This window comes from Scyliorhinus torazame, chromosome 28 (assembly GCF_047496885.1).
Source record: "Scyliorhinus torazame isolate Kashiwa2021f chromosome 28, sScyTor2.1, whole genome shotgun sequence".
Classification (NCBI taxonomy): Eukaryota; Metazoa; Chordata; class Chondrichthyes; order Carcharhiniformes; family Scyliorhinidae; genus Scyliorhinus; species Scyliorhinus torazame.
The window spans coordinates 25,377,419-25,400,063 of record NC_092734.1 but is presented as its reverse complement, the minus strand read 5'-3'; the positions used below and the strand labels follow the sequence as shown (position 1 = coordinate 25,400,063).

The window sequence follows — 22,645 nt, the reverse complement described above, 5'->3', positions numbered from 1 at the left end:
GCCGCCCCAAAGGTGCGGAATGCTCCGCATCTTTGGGGGCCGAGCCCCAACATTGAGGGGCTAGGCCGACGCCGGAGGGATTTCCGCCCCGCCAGCTGGCGGAAACGGTGTTTGTTGCCCCGCCAGCTGGCGCGGAAATGACATCCCCGGGCGGCACATGCGCGGGAGTGTCAGCGGCCGCTGTCAGTTTCCCGCGCATGCGCAGTGGGGAGAGTATCTTCCGCCTCCGCCATGGTGGAGGCCGTTACGGAGGCGGAAGGGAAAGAGTGCCCCCACGGCACAGGCCCGCCCGCGGATCGGTGGGCCCCGATCGCGGGCCAGGCCACCGTGGGGGCACCCCCCGGGGTCAGATCGCCCCGCGCCCCCCCCCCCCAGGACCCCAGAGCCCGCCCACGCCGCCTTGTCCCGCCGGTAAATACCTACTTTAATTTACGCCGGCGGGACAGGCAATTTCTCGGCGGGACTTCGGCCCATCCGGGCCGGAGAATTGAGCGGGGGGGCCCGCCAACCGGCGTGGCCCGATTCCCGCCCCCGCCCAATCTCCGGTACATGGAGCATTTCTAAATCCAAACGGCATCACTTTTCACAGATACAATTCCCTTAAGAGTCACAAAGGCTCTTTACCCCTGGGCATTGAGGACCTGCCATACCACTTTAACAGATCAATTTTCGAAAGACATGAGGCACTGCCTATCCTATCGATACAGACCCCCAACTTGGGAATCGGATACAAGTCCGGTTTGGCGATGGCATTCACCTTCCAGTAGTCTAGACAGAATCGGTTGCCCCATCCGGCTCAGGTACTAACACGACTGGTGAACTCCGTCTACTCTTTCTCGGCTCAATTAAATGATTCTCCGACATGTATTAGATTTCCGCTACAATCTGAGCGTGTTTCTGTGGGTTCAGTCGATATGGATGCTGTTTTATCAGGTTGGACTCACCAATGTCTATATCATGCTCTGTTACGGTGCTGCACTCTACTGTGTCGCTACAAATCTTCTCAAGCTTTTGCTGTAGCCTTATGTGATCTTTATGTTGCTCTTCCAAGTTTGCAAACTCAGTATTTAACTGTTGTAGTATTACCGTATTTGCTTGTCGTGACATTGGAGGGGCCGCTCTGTGAACTGTTGACCTCTTCCCCACCTCACTCTTACTATCTCTGTCCTTTTCTACTCCTTCTACCGCCTGACTCACTGGTTGCTTCCTATCTTCTTCCCCACGGTGATATTTCTTCAACATATTTGGCACAATCGATCCTTCTTCCTACGGGGTGGAGTATCTATCGGGTAAGTCACCTTACCCACCCTCCTAACTATCTTATAGGGGCCGCTGAATTTCGCTTTCAAACGTTCGCCCCGCAAAGGCAACAATACCAGCACCTCATCTCCAGCTTGGAATGTTCGGGACCTGGCATGTTTGTATGCCCACATTTTCATTCTTGCTCCCAAACCTTTAAATGCTCTTGGTCTACCAGACCAGCTCCTGGGAGTCTTTCCAAAAACATGGACACGTAATCCAACATTGAGGATTCGTCTTAGAAACTTCTCTTTCGTTAACTTTAATGGACCCAGTACCTCATGGCCAACCGAGCAACTCAAATGGACTAAGCCCGGGAGATTCTTTCGGAGAATCCCTGGTGGAAAATAGTTTAAAAATCCAATCCCTAATCTCTCGGTATTCACGGCACTTGGCCCTAATCATGGTTTTGAGAGTTTGATACTATCTCTCCAATGCTCCCTGAGTTTGTGGGTGATAGGCGGGCAACATTAACTGCTTGATACCTAAACTACGAATTATACCCTGGTAAATTTTAGACATAAAATTAGAACCCAGGTCAGATTGTACTTCAAAGTGTAGGCCATAGTGTGTGAAGAACTGCATTAACCTTTCCACCACTATCTTAGCTGCAATTGTTCTCAAAGGTATGGCTTCCGAAAATCTGGTGGTCATGTCCATGACTGGAAGAATGTACTGATGCCCTGCCCTTGTTTTAGGCAATGGTCCTACACAACCTACCAACACCCGACTAAATGGTACTTCAAACACTGGTATGGATATTAACGGTGCTGGTTGTAGCGCACAAAGACTCCCGAGAGACGAATAGAGGTGAAGTCGATGAGGCTTTATTAAGCGTGACTTGTTCCCCGCAGTTCAGCAACAGACTGGCCTGCGGGGGAGAACTCCTGGTTCTTATACTCCGCCTTCAGGGCGGAGCTAGACGTCAACAGCCAACCAGGACCTGGGATCTGTCAGCCAATGACATCACGGCTTCACAGTCCCACATGACCCCTAATGCATACTACCACATTCACCCCTTGTTAAAATTGAACCCGGCAGGGTGCTTCGCATGGTGGTAGGGGTTTACAAGGCTGGTCCTGGGAGGAAAAAAAACTTTTGCATGTCATCACAGTGCCCGACACTGGGCTATTACAGGGTTTTTTTGTTTTGAACTATTTACAGTATTCGTAAGAGGGAAAAAAGGAAAAAAATTCTCGTTAAAGTCCACAACATTCTAGCGTGACACCGATGCCACAAGTCGGTCGGGCGGTATGGTCGTCCTTGTCGATCGCCTCAGCCCCGGTGGTGGTGGTGCTTGTTCCAGTGTTGTCGTCTCCGGGAGCTTTACGGTTTCTGCTTCAGCTTCACTTCTGGTCGGACCTGGGAGGAGGACCGATCCTCCCGGGAAGGGGGCTGTCGCGGCGTGCGCCGGTGGCAGGGAGGGGGTGATTGGTGTCGAGGGGGTGTGCGTGTTGCCGGCGGGCGCCAGATCTCGCAGGGAGACCGTGTCCTGTCGGCCGTCGGGGTACTCCACGTAGGCGTACTGCGGGTTCGCGTGGAGGAGGTGAACCCTCTCGACCAACAGGTCCGACTTGTGCGCCCGCACATGTTTCCGGAGCAAGATGGGTCCTGGGGCCGCCAACCAGGTCGGCAGCGACGTTCCAGAGGAGGACTTCCTGGGGAAGACAAGGAGGCGCTCATGAGGCATTTGGTTAGTGGTGGTACACAGTAGCGACCGGATGGAGTGGAGGGCGTCCGGGAGGACCTCCTGCCACCGTGAAACTGGGAGATCCCTGGACCGTAGGGCCAGTAGGACGGTCTTCCAGACCGTGCCGTTCTCCCTCTCTACTTGCCCGTTCCCCCGGGGGTTGTAGCTGGTCGTCCTGCTCGAGGCTATACCCTTGCTGAGCAGGAACTGGCGCAGCTCGTCACTCATGAAGGAGGACCCCCTGTCGCTACGGACGTATGCGGGGCAACCGAACAGTGTGAATATGGTGTTAAGGGCTTTAATGACTGTGGCCGCTGTCATGTCAGGGCAGGGGATGGCGAAGGGGAAACGGGAGTACTCGTCCACCACGTTCAGGAAGTATGTGTTGCGGTCGGTGGAGGGGAGGGGCCCTTTGAAATCCAGACTGAGGCGTTCAAAGGGACGGGAGGCCTTGATCAGGTGCGCACTATCCGGCCTGAAAAAATGCGGTTTGCACTCTGCGCAGATGTGGCAGTTCCTTGTGACTGTACGGACCTCCTCCACGGAGTAGGGGAGGTTGCAGGACTTTATAAAATGGTAGAACCGAGTGACCCCCGGGTGGCAGAGGTCCTCGTGGAGGGTTTGGAGACGGTTAATTTGTGCGTTGGCACATGTGCCGCGGGATAGGGCATCGGACGGCTCGTTCAGCTTTCCGGGACGGTACAAGATCTCATAGTTGAAGGTGGAGAGCTCGATCCTCCACCTTAAGATCTTGTCATTTTTAATTTTGCCCCGCTGTGCATTATCGAACATGAAAGCTACCGACCGTTGGTCAGTGAGGAGAGTGAATCTCCTGCTGGCCAGGTAATGCCTCCAATGTCGCACAACTTCCACTATGGCTTGGGCTTCCTTTTCCACTGAGGAGTGGCGGATTTCTGAGGTGTGGAGGGTTCGGGAGAAAAAGGCCACGGGTCTGCCCGCTTGGTTAAGGGTGGCCGCTAGAGCTACATCGGAGGCGTCGCTCTCGACCTGGAAGGGGAGGGACTCGTCGATGGCGCGCATCGTGGCCTTTGCGATATCCGCTTTGATGCGGCTGAAGGCCTGGCAAGCCTCTGTCGACAGGGGGAAGGTTGTGGTCTGTATTAGGGGGCGGGCCTTGTCTGCGTACTGGGGGACCCACTGGGCGTAATATGAAAAGAACCCCAGGCAGCGTTTTAGGGCTTTTGAGCAGTGAGGGAGGGGAAATTCCATGAGGGGGCGCATACGTTCGGGGTCGGGGCCTATTATCCCATTGCGCACTACATATCCCAAGATGGCTAGCCGGTTTGTGCTAAAAACGCACTTGTCCTCGTTGTATGTGAGGTTCAAGGCTTTCGCGGTCTGGAGGAATTTTTGGAGATTGGCGTCGTGGTCCTGCTGATCGTGGCCGCAGATGGTTACGTTGTCGAGATACGGGAACGTGGCCTGCAACCCGTGTTGATCAACCATTCGGTCCATCTCCCGTTGGAAGACCGAGACCCCGTTTGTGACGCCAAATGGGACCCTTAGGAAGTGGTATAATCGCCCGTCTGCCTCGAAGGCTGTGTACTTGCGGTCACTTGGGCGGATGGGGAGCTGATGGTAGGCGGACTTGAGGTCCACGGTGGAGAAGACCTTACATTGGGCAATCCGATTGACCATGTCGTATATGCGGGGGAGAGGGTACGCATCTAGCTGTGTGTACCTGTTGATGGTCTGGCTATAGTCTATGACCATCCTTTGCTTCTCCCCTGTCTTTACTACTACCACCTGTGCTCTCCATGGACTATTGCCTGCCTGGATTATGCCTTCCTTCAGCAACCGCTGGACTTCGGACCGAATAAATGTCCGGTCCTGGGCGCTGTACCGTCTGCTCCTAGTGGCGACGGGTTTGCAATCCGGGGTGAGGTTTGCAAACAAGGATGGGGGCTCAACCTTGAGGGTTGCGAGGCCGCAGATAGTGAGTGGGGGTATTGGGCCGCCGAATTGGAAAGTTAGGCTCTGCAGATTGCACTGGACGTCCAATCCCAGTAATGTGGGCGCGCAGAGTTGGGGAAGGACGTAGAGCCTGTAGTTTTTAAACTCCCTCCCTTGCACCGTTAGGGTCACTATGCAGAAGCCTTTGATCTGTATGGAGTGGGATCCTGCAGCTAGGGAAATCTTTTGTTTTGCACTGGGACGGATGGTCAAAAAACAGCGTCTTACCGTGTCGGGGTGGATGAAGCTTTCTGTGCTCCCGGAGTCGACCAGGCATGGTGTCTCGTGTCCGTTGATCAGCACCGTTGTTGTCGTCGTCTGGAGCGTCCGGGGTCGTGCTTGGTCCAGCGTCATTGAGGCCAGACGTGGTCGTAGTGCTTCAGCGCCTTCCTCGAACCCCGTGGAGCCGTCGATGCTGGGGTCCATTGTTGCCGCCCAAGATGGCGGCGGGGTTGAACAAAATGGCCGCCCCCATGCATCGCACATGGCTGGGGGGTCACAAGATGGCGGCGGGGGTGGACAAAATGGCCGCCCCCATGCGTCGCGCAGGGCTGGGGGGTCCCAAGATGGCGGCGCCCCTCCCCTCGTGGTGGCCGGGACCCAAAATGGCGGCGCCTGCGGGTCGCACATGGGGCGCTGGGGGGGGTTGGGGAGCGTTTGGAACGCGCAGGACTCCTTCTTCTCCGGGGACAGCGGCGACCCCCCGGGACCGGCACACAGCCGCGAAATGGCCCTTTTTCCCGCAGCTCTTGCAAATTGCTGCGCGGGCCGGGCAGCGCTGCCGAGGGTGTTTCGCCTGGCCGCAGAAATAGCAGCGGGCTCCCCCGGGACGACTTGGTGTCTGAACCGCGCAAGCCTGTTGGGGGGGGGGGGGGGGTTTTCGCGACGGGGGTCCACGGAGCCCAAGGGGCTGCTGCGCGGTCGGGGCCGTAGGCGCGGGCGTTTCGCGCGGCCACATCTAGGGCCCGTGCCTCTGAGAGTCCTAGCGACTCTTTTTCTAAAAGTCTTTGGCGTATTTGGGGAGAGTTCATACCAGCACAAACGCATCGCGAATTAACATGTCCGTGCGTTCAATCGCGTTTACCGGCGGGCAGCTGCAGGCCCGTCCCAAAATTAGCAGCGCGGCGTAGAATTCGTCTAGCGATTCTCCGGGACTTTGCCGTCTCGTTGCGAGTTGGTAGCGTGCGTAGATCTGGTTCACTGGGCGAACATAGATGCTCTTTAGTGCTGCGAACACCGTCTGGAAATCCTCTGCATCTTCTATGAGAGGGTAAATTTCCGGGCTTACCCTCGAGTGCAGGACCTGTAGTTTCTGGTCTTCTGTGACCCGGCCGGGGGCCGTTCGGAGGTATGCTTCGAAACAAGTCTGCCAGTGTTTAAAAACTGCTGCTGAGTTCACTGCGTGGGGGCTGATCCTCAGGCATTCCGGGACGTTCCTGAGCTCCATAGTCCTTTAAGCACGCTTAATAAATTGTAGCGCACAAAGACTCCCGAGAGACGAATAGAGGTGAAGTCGATGAGGCTTTATTAAGCGTGACTTGTTCCCCGCAATTCAGCAACAGACTGGCCTGCGGGGGAGAACTCCTGGTTCTTATACTCCGCCTTCAGGGCGGAGCTAGAGATCAACAGCCAACCAGGACACGGGATCTGTCAGCCAATGACATCACGGCTTCACAGTCCCACATGACCCCGAATGCATACTACCACACTGGTCTAATCACGTGTTGTGGTTTACCTATTACCTGACAGTATGACAGATTCAGCAAACTTGCACTACATCCTTATGCAGTTATGGCCAGGAAACATGCCTGCTAGCTGCCTATCTCATGTGCCACCCGCAGTATTTCCCTGCGAAATCTGGGCAGTACCACTATCTGATGAACAATCATCCATTCCTCATCCGTAGGTTTATGAGGATGTCTCCACTTCCTGATCAGTACTTCTCCTTTAAATATAAAACTTGGGAATGCCGTGTCCCGGCAAGCAGGCTGTTTCAACTTTGAGTCTTCTGCTTAAAGGCACGTCCCAATTATAGGTTCACGGACCAAAATAATAAAATTAAATAAATTGGAACAAAGGAAATAAACAGAAAGGACCCTTACAGGAATCATAGAGAAACACTTGTCAATGTATTTTAGCTCCGTGAGTGTCATAATATAAACTTCCAAAAGCTGGCAGGATAAACATTCTGTATCAGTCTTGTGTCTGGCCAAAAGCTACGGCGCAGTTTGTCATGTGAGAGTACCTTTAAGAAATGGGTGTTTATAAATGGGTGTGTATATAAGTATCTGTAGTGAGAGTACCTTTAAGAAATGGGTGTTAACTACTGCAGTGATGTCAGAGAGTGGGTGGAGCTGGACTGTCTGTCAGCTTTTTACTTTTGTCTTGGGCTGTTTGCTGCAAGGTGTGTTTTAGTTTAGTTTTCAGTGTTGGAGCTGAAGCCAGACAGAGAAGGTGTACTGTTGATCTCTCTGCCATGAAAAGACTATCTCTTAATCATTTGGTGAATTCAGAATTATAAATGTTCTCAGTAGTGAATGTAAGCCTGATGTCTTTCTGTACAAAGGTGTTTTTAAGTCTTATGGATGTTAAAAGGAAAGCTTAAAGGGTTACTTAGTGTTGTATTCTTTGTAGGTTGTATTTGAATTGATGGTTGCTAAGATGTTCACTTTATGTTTTAAAAAGGTTAACTTGAGTTCATAGAATAAACATTGTTTTGCTTTCAAAAATACTTTTCCATTTCTGCTGTACCGCACCTGACGAGTGGGCCGTGTGCTCCCCATACCACAATGTATTAAAAGTTGTGGGTCAGGTGAACTCCATGATACACTTTGGGGTTCTCTAAACCTTGGCCCATAACAAGTTTTATTGACCATATGAGATAAGCGGTATCCAGAACAATACAGCACTCAGCACTGTTTTCAACAGATCTTTTAACTCACACTTTCTCCTAAAATGTTAAAATAATAAAAGACTCCACGTGAGCTGTACTGATGCCAAACGTAAGGAATGACTAACCCACTACCATCAGATTTCAAGCCGACAGTGAAACTTTATCGCACCCCGTAGCATTTCCGGCTTTTCTAAGTGGCCTTCAAAGAGCCGGTGAACTGCAATCAAGTTTCCTTCGACTTTGACTTTTAGTCAGGATCAAATAAAGTTGGCAAACAAGCGTCTACTTTGATGATGTCGGCAATGTTCACTTTGTGTCTTGTCGCTTAGTTGGAAATTATTTCAGTCTTGATGGGCCATCCCCAGAACAAAGGAGGCGATTATGCTCAGTCGTGGTATATTGAAGCTCACCTACTCTTTTTTTCCCAAATAAAATTAATAAGTAATAATATCCCCTTCCATGCAACTGATGATTAAATTAGAATTCATCTCCTGTGTCTTGTGTATTTGTCATCATTGTGAACCGCGGCAGTAACCAAATTTCAAATGACTCCCAATCTACTTTGGCAGACATTTCAAGATATATAGACTCATTGGTTAGCACTGAATCCAAAAGCCACACATTCGTCACTGGGCTCCAGGAAGTGGAATCCTATTAAACATTAATGCCGTGTTTGGTAATGTTGACATTACTTACTGATGTTGGCTGCTGGGTCATACGTTTTTATAGTGAATGCCCATTTTATTCACAGAAGTCATTAAAAAAATATAGTGTTATCACCGTTACCATGGTGACATACAACACAGGAGGAGGCCATTCGGTCCTTCATTCCTGTGCTGGATCGTTGAAAGGGTTATCGCCGAGTACTTGTCCAATTCACTTTCAAACCTATTTAATGGAATCAACATCAACCACACTGCAGATCCCAACAGCCTTTGAGTGATAGAAACAAATTACTGCAGATGCTGGAACCTGAAACAAAAACAGAAAATGCTGGTGGGGGATGTTTGTGACCATGTTTGAGGAGCTGTTCGTCGCTGGGGGTGGCGGGGGGGGGGGGTGAAAATGGGGGAAAAAAAGTTGTACAGACTGTATAGTTGATTGTTGGGAAGTATGTTTCCCGGGGTGTTTATTTGCTCCTGTTTTGATACATGTTTGTAATAAAATACATTTTAAAAAAAATAAAAAAACAGAAAATCTCAGCAAGTCTGGCAGCATATGTGGAGAGAAAGGGAAGCAAATGTCTTGAGCCTGGTTGACCCTCTGTCAAAGACCTTGAGTGAATTTATTTTCCACGTTTCTCCTCGAGATCTGTGATTTTAAATCTAGCACCCGTGGTTACTGACCATTTGCCAGAGGGAGTAGATTTTTGGCATCTACTCAAATACCTTGAAATCTATGTGGTCACATCTTGGCCCTCTCTTTTCCACAGAGAACAGTCCTAACTTTCCATGAAGTGTTTTGGCAGAGGTATTCACAAAGGCAGGAAATGATGGTGTTTAGTATTAAAATGCGCATAAAACCCTCACAATCTGCCATCCTTCCTGTATTTTCTGCTCCAAATGACAGCGACTGATTTGGTTTGTTTCTACCCACCCTGGGAATGGGCAATAAATACAGGCCCAGCCCACGACATCATGAAGGAATTTTTTTAAAACTTTGTTCGGGTTTCCATGCTTCTGTGTTGAGATACCTTTCATAGGTCATCCTCATTCCTGCTTGCTCGCAGGAATATCTTCACTAACCCGAGTGATAAATTTGGAAATGCCTTCAGGAACCTCCAAAATAATGGTGGCATTTTCCACGTGTCCCCCTCCCCATGTGTTTTGCAAGGGGGTAGGCGGCCCAACGTTTGGGGGGGGGCCAGCCGTAAAATCCCGCCCACCATTCTTGCTGATTACTTTGGCTACTGGTATCACCCTCTGTTTCTACAAGGGCCGGGCTCCTCCATCGCCAGTCCGCCCCCTCCTGTTGCTGGCGAAGACGAAGAATTTGGCGCGCCGTTCGCTGGCAGGGGGGATTCTCTGATCCCAGTGCCGTCGATGGAAATTCCCATTGAAGTTACCCCATGCCACCGGGAAACCCCAGATAGGGGTGCACCTTCCAGCGGGGCCAGAGAATCCCGCCGCCAGCAAAAGGCCGGAGAATTCCGGCCAAGGTCTTTTCCCCTATCTATAAAATGTGGAGGACCATTAAATCCAAAGCACGGTAGCGCAGTGGTTATCACTGCGGTCTCACGGTGCTAAGGACCAGTGTTCGATCCCGGCCCTGGGTCACTCTCCGTGTGAAATTGCACATTGTCTCCATGTCTGTGTGGATCTCACCCTCACAACCCAAAAGATGTGCAGGCTAGGTGAATTGGCCACTCTAAATTGCCGCTCAATTGGAAAAAGTTATAATTGGGTACGCTAAATTTATTTTGAAAAATATATATATGTAAATAAATAAATCCTCAGCCCAAAACTGTTTATTTAATAAATTACAGTAATATAAAGCTCAGTGGCACAGTGGTTAGCACTGCTGACTCACAGCACCAGGGACCCGGGTTCAATTCTGACCTCGGATGTCTGTCTGTGTTGAGTCAGCACTTTCTCCCCGTGTCTGCGTGGGTTTCCTCCCACAGTCGAAAGGTGTGTGGGTTAGGTGGATTGGCAAAGCAAAATTGCCTCATAGTGTCCAAAGATCAGGTGGATTGGCCATGATAATATTGTCCAAAGGGCCGTTGGGGATACGGGGATCGGAGCGGGGATTGGGCTTAGGTAATGTGCTCTATCGGAGCAAGGGCTGTGCAGACTCAGTGGGCCGAATGGCCTCCTGCGCTGTTGGAATTCTATGATTCAAATCATATTTGCTTTTGGAATAGAACAAAAACAGGGAGCGATTCTCCAAAATGGAGCCCAAGTGTTAAACACGACGGCGCGAAACGGCACGGGGGAACGGCCAATTCTGTCCCCTACAGGGGGCCAGCACGGCGCTGGAACGGTTCACGCCGCTCCAGCCTCCCTGCCCAGCGCCAAATGGGTGCCGCGCCAACCCGCGCATGCACGGGGGACTTCTTCAGCGCGCCAGCTCCGATTCAACTTGGCGTGGGGGTCCATGGGCCAGCCGCGCAACAAAGTAGGCCCGGGGGGGGGGGTGGGGGGAGAGAGGCCGGCCCGCCGATCGGATGCCCCCCTCGGTGAAGGAGCTCTTTTCCCTGCCCCACAGGCCGCCTCCCCCCCCGACCGTTCGGGCAGAGTTCCCGCCGGCAGCGTCCAGGTGTGAACGGCACCGGCGGGACCCTGTCGTATCCGTGTGGCCGCTCTGCCCGTTTGGGCCGGAGAATCGGCGGCTCTGGCCGATTCCAGCGGCCCGCAGCCGGCGCAGCGCCAAACGCGCCGGCGTAAATGGCGCCGATTCTCTGAACCTCGGAGAATCGGGCGTCGGCCGCGTGGCGCAGTCGCGCCGATTCTCCGGCCTGGCGCGGGGCTCGGAGAATCACGCCCCAGATGTTTGCAGCTTTTCCACTAAACATCATTTTTTCTGAATTAATGTCTCATTGATGCAGTAGGATATCTTTCCAGCTTACCGAATGTAGATTGGCCAGAATGGAGATTAAAATTGTGGAGTTTTTCGAAGAGGTGACTGCTCACTTTGCACCTGGGCGGTGAGTAGAGAATCTACCCCACTGCAATTCTTTGTTTCCTTCATTTTACTCAGCACTTTGCGAGCCACGCTGGCCTCCAAACTAAAATGTTTCCAGACTGATTGATTGATTGATTTGATTTATTGTCACAAGTACGTAAGTACAGTGAAAGTATTTTTCTGCGGCCGAGGGACGTACACAGTACGTACATAGTAGACAAAGAGAATAATCATCAGACAACATTGACAAGGGGCCAAACGAAGCAAATACATGAGCAAGAACAGCATAGGGCGTCGTGAATAGGGAACAGATCAGTCCGAGGGGGAGTCGTTGAGGAGTCTTGTAGCTGTGGGGAAGAAGCTATGTCTGGATGTGCAAGTCTTCAGACTTCTGTACCTTCTGCCTGATGGAAGGGTCTGGAAGAAGGCAATGCCTGGGTGGGAGGGGTCTCTGATAATGCTGTCCTGCCTTCCTGAGGCAGTGGGAGGTGTATACAGAATCAATGGGAGGATGGCAAGCTTGTGTGATGGGCTGGGCTGAGTTCACCACAGTCTGCAGTTTCTTGCGATCTTGGACTGAACAATTGCCATACCAGACTGTGATGCAGCCGGATAGGATGCTCTCTATGGCACATCTGTAGAAGTTTGTGAGAGTCGATGCAGACATGCCAAATTTCTTTAGCTTCCGTAGGAACATAGAACAGTACAGCACAGTACAGGCCCTTCAGCCCACGATGTTGTGCTGATCATTTATCCTAATCTCAGATCAACCTAAAAGTAGAGACGTTGTTGGGCTTTCTTGACTGTTGCATCAACGTGAGGGGACCAGGACAGACTGCTTGTGATGGTGACCCCCAGTTGGTAAACCCATCCCATTCGAACAATTCAACCAATGCGCAGGGCTGTTGGACAAAGGTGTTGGGGATTTTAGTAATGGACTGACAACGGGACTGAAAAAGGAGCTGTCAGTCTTAACTGAGTAATTCACAGCATTATTTCTCTCTCAATTTTGTGCATTGGCTCCTCTTTCAATCCAGTAATTTTGGTGTTACTTGACAAAACCTCACTGTTGCTGTTAATTTAGGTTGGGACAGGAAGTGACCTGGAAATGTGTGTGTCGGTGGGTGTGTGTGTCGGTGTGTGTGTGTCGGTGTGTGTGTGTCGGTGTGTGTGTGTCGGTGTGTGTGTGTCGGTATGTGTGTGGCCAGTGTGTGTCGGTGGGTGGGTGTGTCGGTGGGTGGGCGTGTCGGTGGGTGTGAGTGTCGGTGGGTGTGTGTGTCGGGTGTGTGTCGGTATGTGTGTGTCGAGTGTGTGTCGGTATTTGTGTGTCGGTGTGTGTGTGTGTGTCGGGGTGTGTGTGTGCCGGTGTGTGTGTGTCAGGGTGTGTATGCCGGTGTGTGTCGGTGTTTGTGTGTCGGTGTGTGTGTACCTGTGTGTGTGTCGGTGTGCATGTCTGTCGGCGTGTGTCGGTGTGTCTGTGTGTCGGTGTCTGTGTGTGTCGGTGTGTGTGTGTGCCGGGGTGTGTGTGTGTCGGTGTGTGTGTGTGTCGGGGTGTGTGTGTGTGTGTGTCAGTGTGTGTGTATCGGCGTGTCGGTGTGTGTGTCGGTGTGCGTGTGTCGGTGTCTGGGTGTCGGTGTGTGTGTGTCTGTGTCGGTGTGTGTGTTTCGGCGTGTGTGTGTCTGTGTGTGTCAGTGTGTGTGTGTCGGCGCATGTGTGTGTCGGTACGTGTGTGTGTGTGTCGGTGCGTGTCTGTGTGTGTCGGTGCGTGTCTGTGTGTGTCGGTGCGTGTCTGTGTGTGTCGGTGCGTGTGTGTGTGTGTCGGTGCGTGTGTGTGTCGGTGCGTGTGTGTGTGTGTGTGTCGGTGCGTGTGTGTGTGTCGGTGCATGTGTGTGTCGGTGCGTGTGTGTGTGTGTACCTGTGCGTGTGTGTGTGTGTCGGTGTGCGTGTGTGTCGGTGTGCGTGTGTGTCGGTGTGCGTGTGTGTCGGCGTGCGTGTGTGTCGGCGTGAGTGTGTCGATGTGTGTGTGTCGGGGTGTGTGTGTGTCGGGGTGTGTGTGTGTCGGGGTGTGTGTGTGTGTCGGGGTGTGTGTGTGTCGGTGTGTGTGTGTGTTGGGGTGTGTGTGTGTCGGGGTGTGTGTGTGTCGGGGTGTGTGTGTCGGGGTGTGTGTGTCGGGGTGTGTGTGTATCGGTGTGTCGGTGTGTGTGTGTGTCGGGGTGTGTGTCGGTGTGTGTGTATCGGTGTGTCGGTGTCTGTTTCGGCGTGTGTGTGTCTGTGTGTGTCAGTGTGTGTGTCAGTGTGTGTGTGTCGGCGCATGTGTGTGTGTGTGTCGGCGCATGTGTGTGTGCGTCGGCGCGTGTGTGCGTGTGTCGGTGCGCGTGTGTGTGTGTGTGTCGGTGCGTGTGAGTCGGTGCGTGTGTGTGTGTGTGTGTCGGTGCGTGTGTGTGTGTGTCGGTGCGTGTGTGTGTGTCGGTGTGTGTGTGTACCTGTGTGTGTGTCGGTGTGCGTGTGTGTCGGCGTGAGTGTGTGTCGGCGTGAGTGTGTGTCGGCGTGAGTGTGTGTCGGTGTGCGTGTCGGTGTGTATGTCGGTGTGTTGGGATCTGTGTGTGTGTGTGTGTCGGTGTGTGTGTGTCGGGGTGTGTGTGTCGGTGTGTGTGTGTGTCGGGGTGTGTGTGTCGGGGTGTGTGTGTTTGTCGGTGTGTGTGTGTTTGTCGGTGTGTGTGTCGGTGTTTGTGTGTGTCGGGGTGTGTGTGTGTCGGGGTGTGTGTGTCGGGGTGTGTGTGTGTGTCGGGGTGTGTGTGTGTCGGTGTGCGTGTCGGTGTGTATGTCGGTGTGTTGGGATCTGTGTGTGTGTGTGTGTGTCGGTGTGTGTGTGTGTCGGTGTGTGTGTGTGTCGGTGTGTGTGTGTGTCGGCGTGAGTGTGTGTCGGCGTGCGTGTGTCGGTGTGCGTGTCGGTGTGTATGTCGGTGTGTTGGGATCTGTGTGTGTGTGTGTGTCGGTGTGTGTGTGTCGGTGTGTGTGTGTCGGTGTGTGTGTTTGTCGGTGTGTGTGTGTGTGTGTCGGGGTGTGTGTGTCGGGGTGTGTGTGTTTGTCGGTGTGTGTGTGTGTCGGTGTGTGTGTCGGTGTTTGTGTGTGTCGGGGTGTGTGTGTCGGGGTGTGTGTGTGTCGGGGTGTGTGTGTGTGTCGGGGTGTGTGTGTGTGTCGGGGTGTGTGTGTGTGTCGGGGTGTGTGTGTGTGTCGGGGTGTGTGTGTGTCGGGGTGTGTGTGTGTCGGGGTGTGTGTGTCAGTGTGTGTGTGTGTCGGCGCATGTGTGTGTGTCGGTGCGTGTGTGTGTGTGTCGGTGTGTGTGTGTGTGTGTCGGTGTGTGTGTGCGTGTGTCGGTGCGTGTGTGTCGGTGCGTGTGTGTGTGTGTCGGTGCGTGTGTGTGTGTCGGTGTGTGTGTGTACCTGTGTGTGTGTTGGCGTGCGTGTGTGTCGGCGTGCGTGTGTGTCGGCGTGCATGTGTGTCGGGGTGTGTGTCGGTGTGTGTGTATCGGTGTCTGTGTGTCGGTGTCTGTGTGTCGGTGTCTGTGTGTCTGTGTCGGTGTGTGTGTTTCGGCGTGTGTGTGTCTGTGTGTGTCAGTGTGTGTGTCAGTGTGTGTGTGTCGGCGCATGTGTGTGTGTGTGTCGGCGCATGTGTGTGTGTGTGTCGGTGCATGTGTGTGTGTGTCGGTGCGTGTGTGTGTGTGTGTGTGTCGGTGCGTGTGTGTCGGTGCGTGTGTGTGTGTGTGTGTGTGTCGGTGCGTGTGTGTGTGTCGGTGCGTGTGTGTGTGTCGGTGTGTGTGTGTACCTGTGTGTGTCGGTGTGCGTGTGTGTCGGTGTATGTGTGTGTCGGTGTGCGTGTGTGTCGGCGTGAGTGTGTGTCGGCGTGAGTGTGTGTCGGCGTGAGTGTGTGTCGGCGTGCGTGTGTGTCGGTGTGCGTGTCGGTGTGTATGTCGGTGTGTTGGGATCTGTGTGTCGGTGTGTGTGTGTCGGGGTGTGTGTTTGTCGGTGTGTGTGTCGGTGTGTGTGTGTGTCGGTGTTTGTGTGTGTCGGGGTGTGTGTGTGTCGGGGTGTGTGTGTCGGGGTGTGTGTGTCGGGGTGTGTGTGTCGGTGTGTGTGTGTGTCGGGGTGTGTGTCGGTGTGTGTGAATCTGTGTGTCGGTGTCTGTGTGTCGGTGTGTGTGTGTCTGTGTCGGTGTGTGTGTTTCGGCGTCAGTGTGTGTGTCAGTGTGTGTGTGTCAGCGCATGTGTGTGTGTGTCGGCGCATGTGTGTGTGTGTGTCGGCGCATGTGTGTGTGTGTGTCAGTGCGTGTGTGTGTGTGTCGGTGCGTGTGTGTGTGTCGGTGCGTGTGTGTCGGTGCGTGTGTGTCGGTGCGTGTGTGTCGGTGCGTGTGTGTCGGTGCGTGTGTGTCGGTGCGTGTGTGTGTGTGTGTGTGTGTGTGTGTCGGTGTGTGTGTGTGTGTCGGTGTGTGTGTGTACCTGTGTGTCGGCGTGAGTGTGTGTCGGCGTGAGTGTGTGTCGGCGTGCGTGTGTGTCGGTGTGCGTGTCGGTGTGTATGTCGGTGTGTTGGGATCTGTGTGTGTGTGTGTGTCGGTGTGTGTGTGTCGGGGTGTGTGTTTGTCGGTGTGTGTGTCGGTGTGTCGGGGTGTGTGTGTGTCGGGGTGTGTGTGTGTCGGGGTGTGTGTGTCGGGGTGTGTGTGTATAGGTGTGTCGGTGTGTGTGTGTGTCGGGGTGTGTGTCGGTGTGTGTGTATCAGTGTGTCGGTGTGTGTGTGTCGGTGTGTGTGTGTCTGTGTCGGTGTGTGTGTTTCGGCGTGTGTGTGTCTGTGTGTGTCAGTGTGTGTGTCAGTGTGTGTGTGTCAGCGCATGTGTGTGTGTGTGTCGGCGCATGTGTGTGTGTGTGTCGGTGCGTGTGTGTGTGTGTCGGTGCGTGTGTGTCGGTGCGTGTGTGTCGGTGCGTGTGTGTGTGTGTGTGTGTCGGTGCGTGTGTGTCGGTGCGTGGGTGTGTGTGTGTACCTGTGTGTGTCGGTGTGCGTGTGTGTCGGTGTGCGTGTGTGTCGGTGTGCGTGTGTGTCGGCGTGAGTGTGTGTCGGCGTGAGTGTGTGTCGGCGTGAGTGTGTGGCGGCGTGAGTGTGTGTCGGCGTGAGTGTGTGTCGGCGTGAGTGTGTGTCGGCGTGAGTGTGTGTCGGCGTGCGTGTGTGTCGGTGTGCGTGTCGGTGTGTATGTCGGTGTGTTGGGATCTGTGTGTGTGTGTGTGTGTCGGTGTGTGTGTGTCGGGGTGTGTGTTTGTCGGTGTGTGTGTGTGTCGGTGTTTGTGTGGGTGTTTGTGTGTGTCGGGGTGTGTGTGTGTCGGGGTGTGTGTGTGTCGGGGTGTGTGTGTGTCGGTGTTTGTGTGTGTCGGGGTGTGTGTGTGTGTCGGTGTTTGTGTGTGTCGGTGTTTGTGTGTGTCGGTGTTTGTGTGTGTCGGGGTGTGTGTGTGACGGTGTGTGTCCGTGTGTGTGTGTGTCCGTGTGTGTGTGTGTCCGTGTGTGTGTGTGTCGGTGTGTGTGTGTCGGTGTTTGTGTGTGTCGGTGTTTGTGTGTGTCGGTGTTTGTGTGTGTCGGGGTGTGTGTGTGTCGGGGTGTGTGTGTGTCGGGGTGTGTGTGTGTCGGGGTGTGTGTGTGTCGGGGTGTGTGTGTGTCGGTGTGTGTGTGTGTCGGTGTGTGTGTGTACCTGTGTGCGTGCATGCCGGTGTGCGTGTATGTCGGTGTGCGTGTGTGTCGGTGTGCGTGTGTGTCGGTGTGCGTGTGTGTCGGTGTGCGTGTGTGTCGGTGTGCGTGTGTGTCGGTGTGCGTGTGTGTCGGTGTGCGTGTGTGTCGGTGTTTGTGTGTGTCGGTGTTTATGTCGGTATGTGTGTGTGTGTACCTGTGTGTGTGCATGCCGGTGTGTGTGTGTACCTGTGTGTGTGTCGGTGTGTGTGTGTGTGTCGGGGTGTGTGTGTGTGTCGGGGTGTGTGTGTGTCGGGGTGTGTGTGTCGGGGTGTGTGTGTCTGTGTCGGTGTGTGTGTTTCGGCGTGTGTGTGTCTGTGTGTGTCTGTGTGTGTCAGTGTGTGTGTGTGTCGGCGCATGTGTGTGTGTGTGTCGGCGCATGTGTGTGTGTGTGTCGGTGCGTGTGTGTGTGTGTCGGTGCGTGTGTGTGTCGGTGCGTGTGTGTGTCGGTGCGTGTGTGTCGGTGCGTGTGTGTGTGTGTGTGTGTGTGTGTCGGTGCGTGTGTGTGTGTCGGTGCGTGTGTGTGTGTCGGTGTGTGTGTGTACCTGTGTGTGTGTCGGCGTGCGTGTGTGTCGGCGTGCGTGTGTGTCGGCGTGCGTGTGTGTCGGCGTGAGTGTGTGTCGGCGTGAGTGTGTGTCGGCGTGCGTGTGTGTCGGCGTGCGTGTCGGTGTGTATGTCGGTGTGTTGGGATCTGTGTGTCGGTGTGTGTGTGTCGGGGTGTGTGTTTGTCGGTGTGTGTGTGTGTCGGTGTGTGTGTCGGGGTGTGTGTGTGTCGGGGTGTGTGTGTGTCGGGGTGTGTGTGTGTCGGGGTGTGTGTGTCGGTGTGTGTGTATCAGTGTGTCGGTGTCTGTGTGTCGGTGTGTGTGTGTCTGTGTCGGTGTGTGTGTTTCGGCGTCAGTGTGTGTGTCAGTGTGTGTGTGTCGGCGCATGTGTGTGTGTGTGTCGGCGCATGTGTGTGTGTGTGTCGGTGCGTGTGTGTGTGTGTCGGTGCGTGTGTGTCGGTGCGTGTGTGTGTGTGTGTCGGTGCGTGAGTGTGTGTCGGTGCGTGAGTGTGTGTCGGCGTGAGTGTGTGTCGGCGTGAGTGTGTGTCGGCGTGAGTGTGTGTCGGCGTGCGTGTGTGTCGGTGTGCGTGTCGGTGTGTATGTCGGTGTGTTGGGATCTGTGTGTGTGTGTGTGTCGGTGTGTGTGTGTCGGTGTGTGTGTGTCGGGGTGTGTGTTTGTCGGTGTGTGTGTCGGTGTGTCGGGGTGTGTGTGTGTCGGGGTGTGTGTGTGTCGGGGTGTGTGTGTCGGGGTGTGTGTGTCGGGGTGTGTGTGTCGGGGTGTGTGTGTGTCGGTGTGTGTGTGTGTCGGGGTGTGTGTCGGTGTGTGTGTATCAGTGTGTCGGTGTGTGTGTGTCGGTGTGTGTGTGTCTGTGTCGGTGTGTGTGTTTCGGCGTGTGTGTGTCTGTGTGTGTCAGTGTGTGTGTCAGTGTGTGTGTGTCAGCGCATGTGTGTGTGTGTGTCGGCGCATGTGTGTGTGTGTGTCGGTGCGTGTGTGTGTGTGTCGGTGCGTGTGTGTGTGTGTCGGTGCGTGTGTGTCGGTGCGTGTGTGTGTGTGTGTCGGTGCGTGTGTGTGTGTCGGTGTGTGTGTGTACCTGTGTGTGTCGGTGTGCGTGTGTGTCGGTGTGCGTGTGCGTCGGTGTGCGTGTGCGTCGGCGTGAGTGTGTGTCGGCGTGAGTGTGTGTCGCGTGAGTGTGTGTCGGCGTGCGTGTGTGTCGGTGTGTGTGTGTCGGTGTGTGTGTGTCGGTGTGTGTGTGTCGGTGTGTGTGTGTCGGGGTGTGTGTTTGTCGGTGTGTGTGTGTGTCGGTGTGTGTCGGTGCGTGTGTGTGTCGGTGCGTGTGTGTGTCGGTGCGTGTGTGTGTCGGTGCGTGTGTGTCGGTGCGTGTGTGTGTCGGTCAGTGTGTGTGTGTCGTGTGTGTGTGTCAGTGGGAGGGGGGTGGTCGCCAGCATGGGCGGAAAGGCCTCCCCCTGCTTTTTGTCCCTATGTTCATATCGGGCTTGGCTTTGAACAGGTGAATTACCGACGCTTGACATTCTAGGCTGATGCATAGCTGGTTGGTTGAGATACTATGGGCTACTGGTACTGGAGTACCATGGGTGAAAATGTTTAGATAGTAGATGTGTCTGGCTTAACCATCAGGAACGTAAGTACTGTTGCACCTCCCTGTCGCTGGACCTTTCCAGAGGTGCGCTGACTACTGTGCTGATCCCCTTTGTGTTCTGTCAAGGTTGGTGCGGTTTAAACCGTTTACCAGATGAATTTAGAATTTACCTCAATTAGTAAAATGAGGCATTACCTTAAACTGTGCTGGTACTAATTCCACTATCAGGGATTTGCTTCCTGTTTCCAATTTATGATTCAAATCGGACGGTATAATCTCCCCTCCAGATGTGCTCTGCTTTCCTTTGACAACCTGCTGCAGGAAATTTGTATCCCGTGACCATATACAGTGAAGGTCAGAAGTCCTGATGTTTGACTTTCAACAGTCTGTCATCCTTTCCCAGTGGATTCTTTTGGAATCCGCTCGAGTTCTTGGATATTTTGCTTCACTCATTCCTACTTGCACCTGTTAATAACATCAGTTTCTGTAACTTGAGCTGGTGAGCTGTCCTTTCAATGGATAAATTCCGAAAGAAAATCCCATGCTGCTTCATGATTCCTGGCAAGGGTTATTACAAAACCTTGTGTATTCTTCCTGCATAGATCATGGAATTTACAGTGCAGAAGGAGGCCATTCGGCCCATTGAGTCGGCACCGGCCCCTTGGAAAGAGCATCCTACTCAAGCACATACCTCCACCCTATTTCCGCAACACAACTTTTTCTGGCTACTTCCGGCAATTTATCATGGCCAGTCCACCTAACCCGCACGTCTTTGGACTGTGGGGGGAAACCGGAGCACCCGGAGGAAACCCACGCAGACACGGGGAGAACGTGCAGACTCCGCACAGACAGTGGCCCAAGCCGGGAATCGAACCCGGGTCCCTGGCGCGGTGAAGCGACAGTGGCTCTAGCCACTGTGGTACCGTGCCGTCGCTGCAGTCGGCACTCTTCTCGGTAAATTATGTAAGATAACAATTAATAAATGGCTAAGACGGTGGGATTTACCGGCCTGTTCACGCCGGCGGGATATTCCTTTCCCTCCGACGGCACACGGATTTCCCATCGGCATGGGGTGCAGTCAATGTAAATTCCCGCTGGCGGGCCGCCTCCGCTGCCGGAAAACGCACGGCAGGTTGGTCGGCAAATCCCGCCACCGTGTTTCTGGACCTAATTTCAAAAGAGTATAAAGTGTTCCGGGGGCAGCACGGTGGCGCAGTGGTCAGCACGGCTGCCTGGCGGCGTCGAGGACCTGGGTTCGATCCCGGCCCCGGGTCACTGTCCGTGTGGAGTTTGCACATTCTCCCCGTGTCTGCGTGGGCGTCACCCCCCCAAAAAAAAAAGCTGTACAAGGGAGGTGGATTGGCCACGCTAAAAAATTGGCCCTCCATTGGGAAAAAAAATAATTGGGTACTCTAAATTTATTTAAAAAATAAAGTGTTTCGGGAGTATCTGCAAAACAACCATTTGATTCTAGAATAGACCTGTTCACTTTAAATAAAGATTTATTTAAAATGTAAGGCGGTGTTCAGAGTTAATGTTCTTCAGCAGAGATTTTCCTTCCGTTAATTTTAATCAATTGTATCCAGTTTTGTGGTGACTGCAGCTGTCTTGGTGATTAACACGTTGCATCTTCCACAGACACTCGTGTCAGTTGTGGAACACGGCTCAGTTATTACTCAGTGGGCCACTGAGTCAGATGGTTAGAAGTTCACATTATAACTGAGGGAATTGTCATGTGGTCAGAGGTGCCACCTTTTGGATGGGATGGGGCACTTGCAGGGCCTTCTCGGGTGAATGTACAAGATCCCATCGCTCTATTCGAGGAAAAAAACAGTAGAGTCGTTCCTGGTGAATTTTTGTTCCTCAACCAACATTGCTGAACCTGGTTTACTGGTCATTGTGATATTGCTCTTTGTGGGCACTTGCTGTGCACAAGTTGGTTGACAGGTTTCCCTACATTCATGATGGATTCTCCCATCGCGTTGATGGATTAGTGTTCAGCAAGGGGACGAGTTGTTCATCATCCTGTCTCGTGATCAGCGAGGATACTCGCAGGGCAGCAGAACCCTTTAACCGAGTTGGGGGGGGGGGGGGTGTATTGTTGATTGTGACTATGGGGCGTGGGAGTTGGTGGGCCGATGTGGGTTGGCGCAAGATCTGCCCTTTTTCGGACTTGTGAGGGCCGAAGCGTCCTGAGCTTTGGGCTGAGCGGTCAGCAAACTGTTGGATGACCTCCAGTGTGTGCTACGAGAGTGCCCTGCTCAGCAAACAAGGGCTCACGTGAGGGCTGTGATTGCTGCGTGAGTTGGAGGTTGTGAGGAGCAAATTGGAAAGTAGAGTTGACGCCAAAGGTCAGTCATGGGCAGCGCAGGCTTGATGGACTACCTGGTTCCGCTCCTATTTCTTACGTTAACATCAAAAGTGCCCTTCATGGGGATGTAATGTAAAAACAAGATGTTGATCAAAGAGGACATGTGATGTGATAAAGGGTGGGGGGGGGGGGGGGGTGGGGGGGGTAAGGAAGCGAGGTAAGTGGAGAAGCAGTAGGGCTGGCAGACAGAATTCCAGAACACAGCATCCAGCTGGCTGAAGGAATTGCTGCCACTGCTACAGCAAAGGGTGAGGTTTCCACAGGTGGTCAGAAGAATGTTGCTGAAGAGTTGAAAGGGGTTACAGAGTCTGGGAGAGGCAAAGCCATGACAAGATTTAAACAGTCGGGGGCGTTTAAATGGGGTCGGAGGGCTGACGAGTGAGCGAGACCTGTTGCAGTGCATTGGCAGCAGAGGTTCTCCCCTTAACGTCACACGGCACGGTAGCGCGGTGCTTAGCACTGCTGCCTCACGGCGCCATGGACCTGGGTCGATTCCAGCCGTGGGTGACTGTGTCGAGTTTGCACGTTCTCCCCGTGTTGGCGTGGGTTTCCTCCCACAGTCCAACGATGTGCAGGTTAGGTGGGGTTACAGGGCTAGGGCGGGAGAGTGGGACTGGTTAGGGTACTCTAGGAATTAGAGTCCGTGCAGACTCGATGGGCCGAATGGCCTTCTTCTGCACTGTAGGAATTCCGTGATCTCATTTTCATTGACTGTGCCCAAGGATCCTGGTGCTCGGAACATTGGGAACAGGAGAAGGCCATTCAGCCCTTCCAGCATGGTGGCCTGCACTTCAAGTAGATCATGACTGATCTCCAGCCCAACTCCAATTTCCCACCAATACTACACGTCCATTAGTACCCTTATCTAACAGTAACCCCTCTAACTCTGCTC

At 53.5% G+C, this 22,645-nt stretch overlaps 1 protein-coding gene across 19 annotated transcripts in view; it reads left to right on the top strand.

The window, feature by feature from the left end:
- rassf4a (Ras association domain family member 4a) overlaps positions 1–22,645 on the top strand; it is a 327,256-nt gene that overhangs the window by 109,400 nt on the left and 195,211 nt on the right. The gene's annotated exons all lie outside the window — the stretch shown is intronic.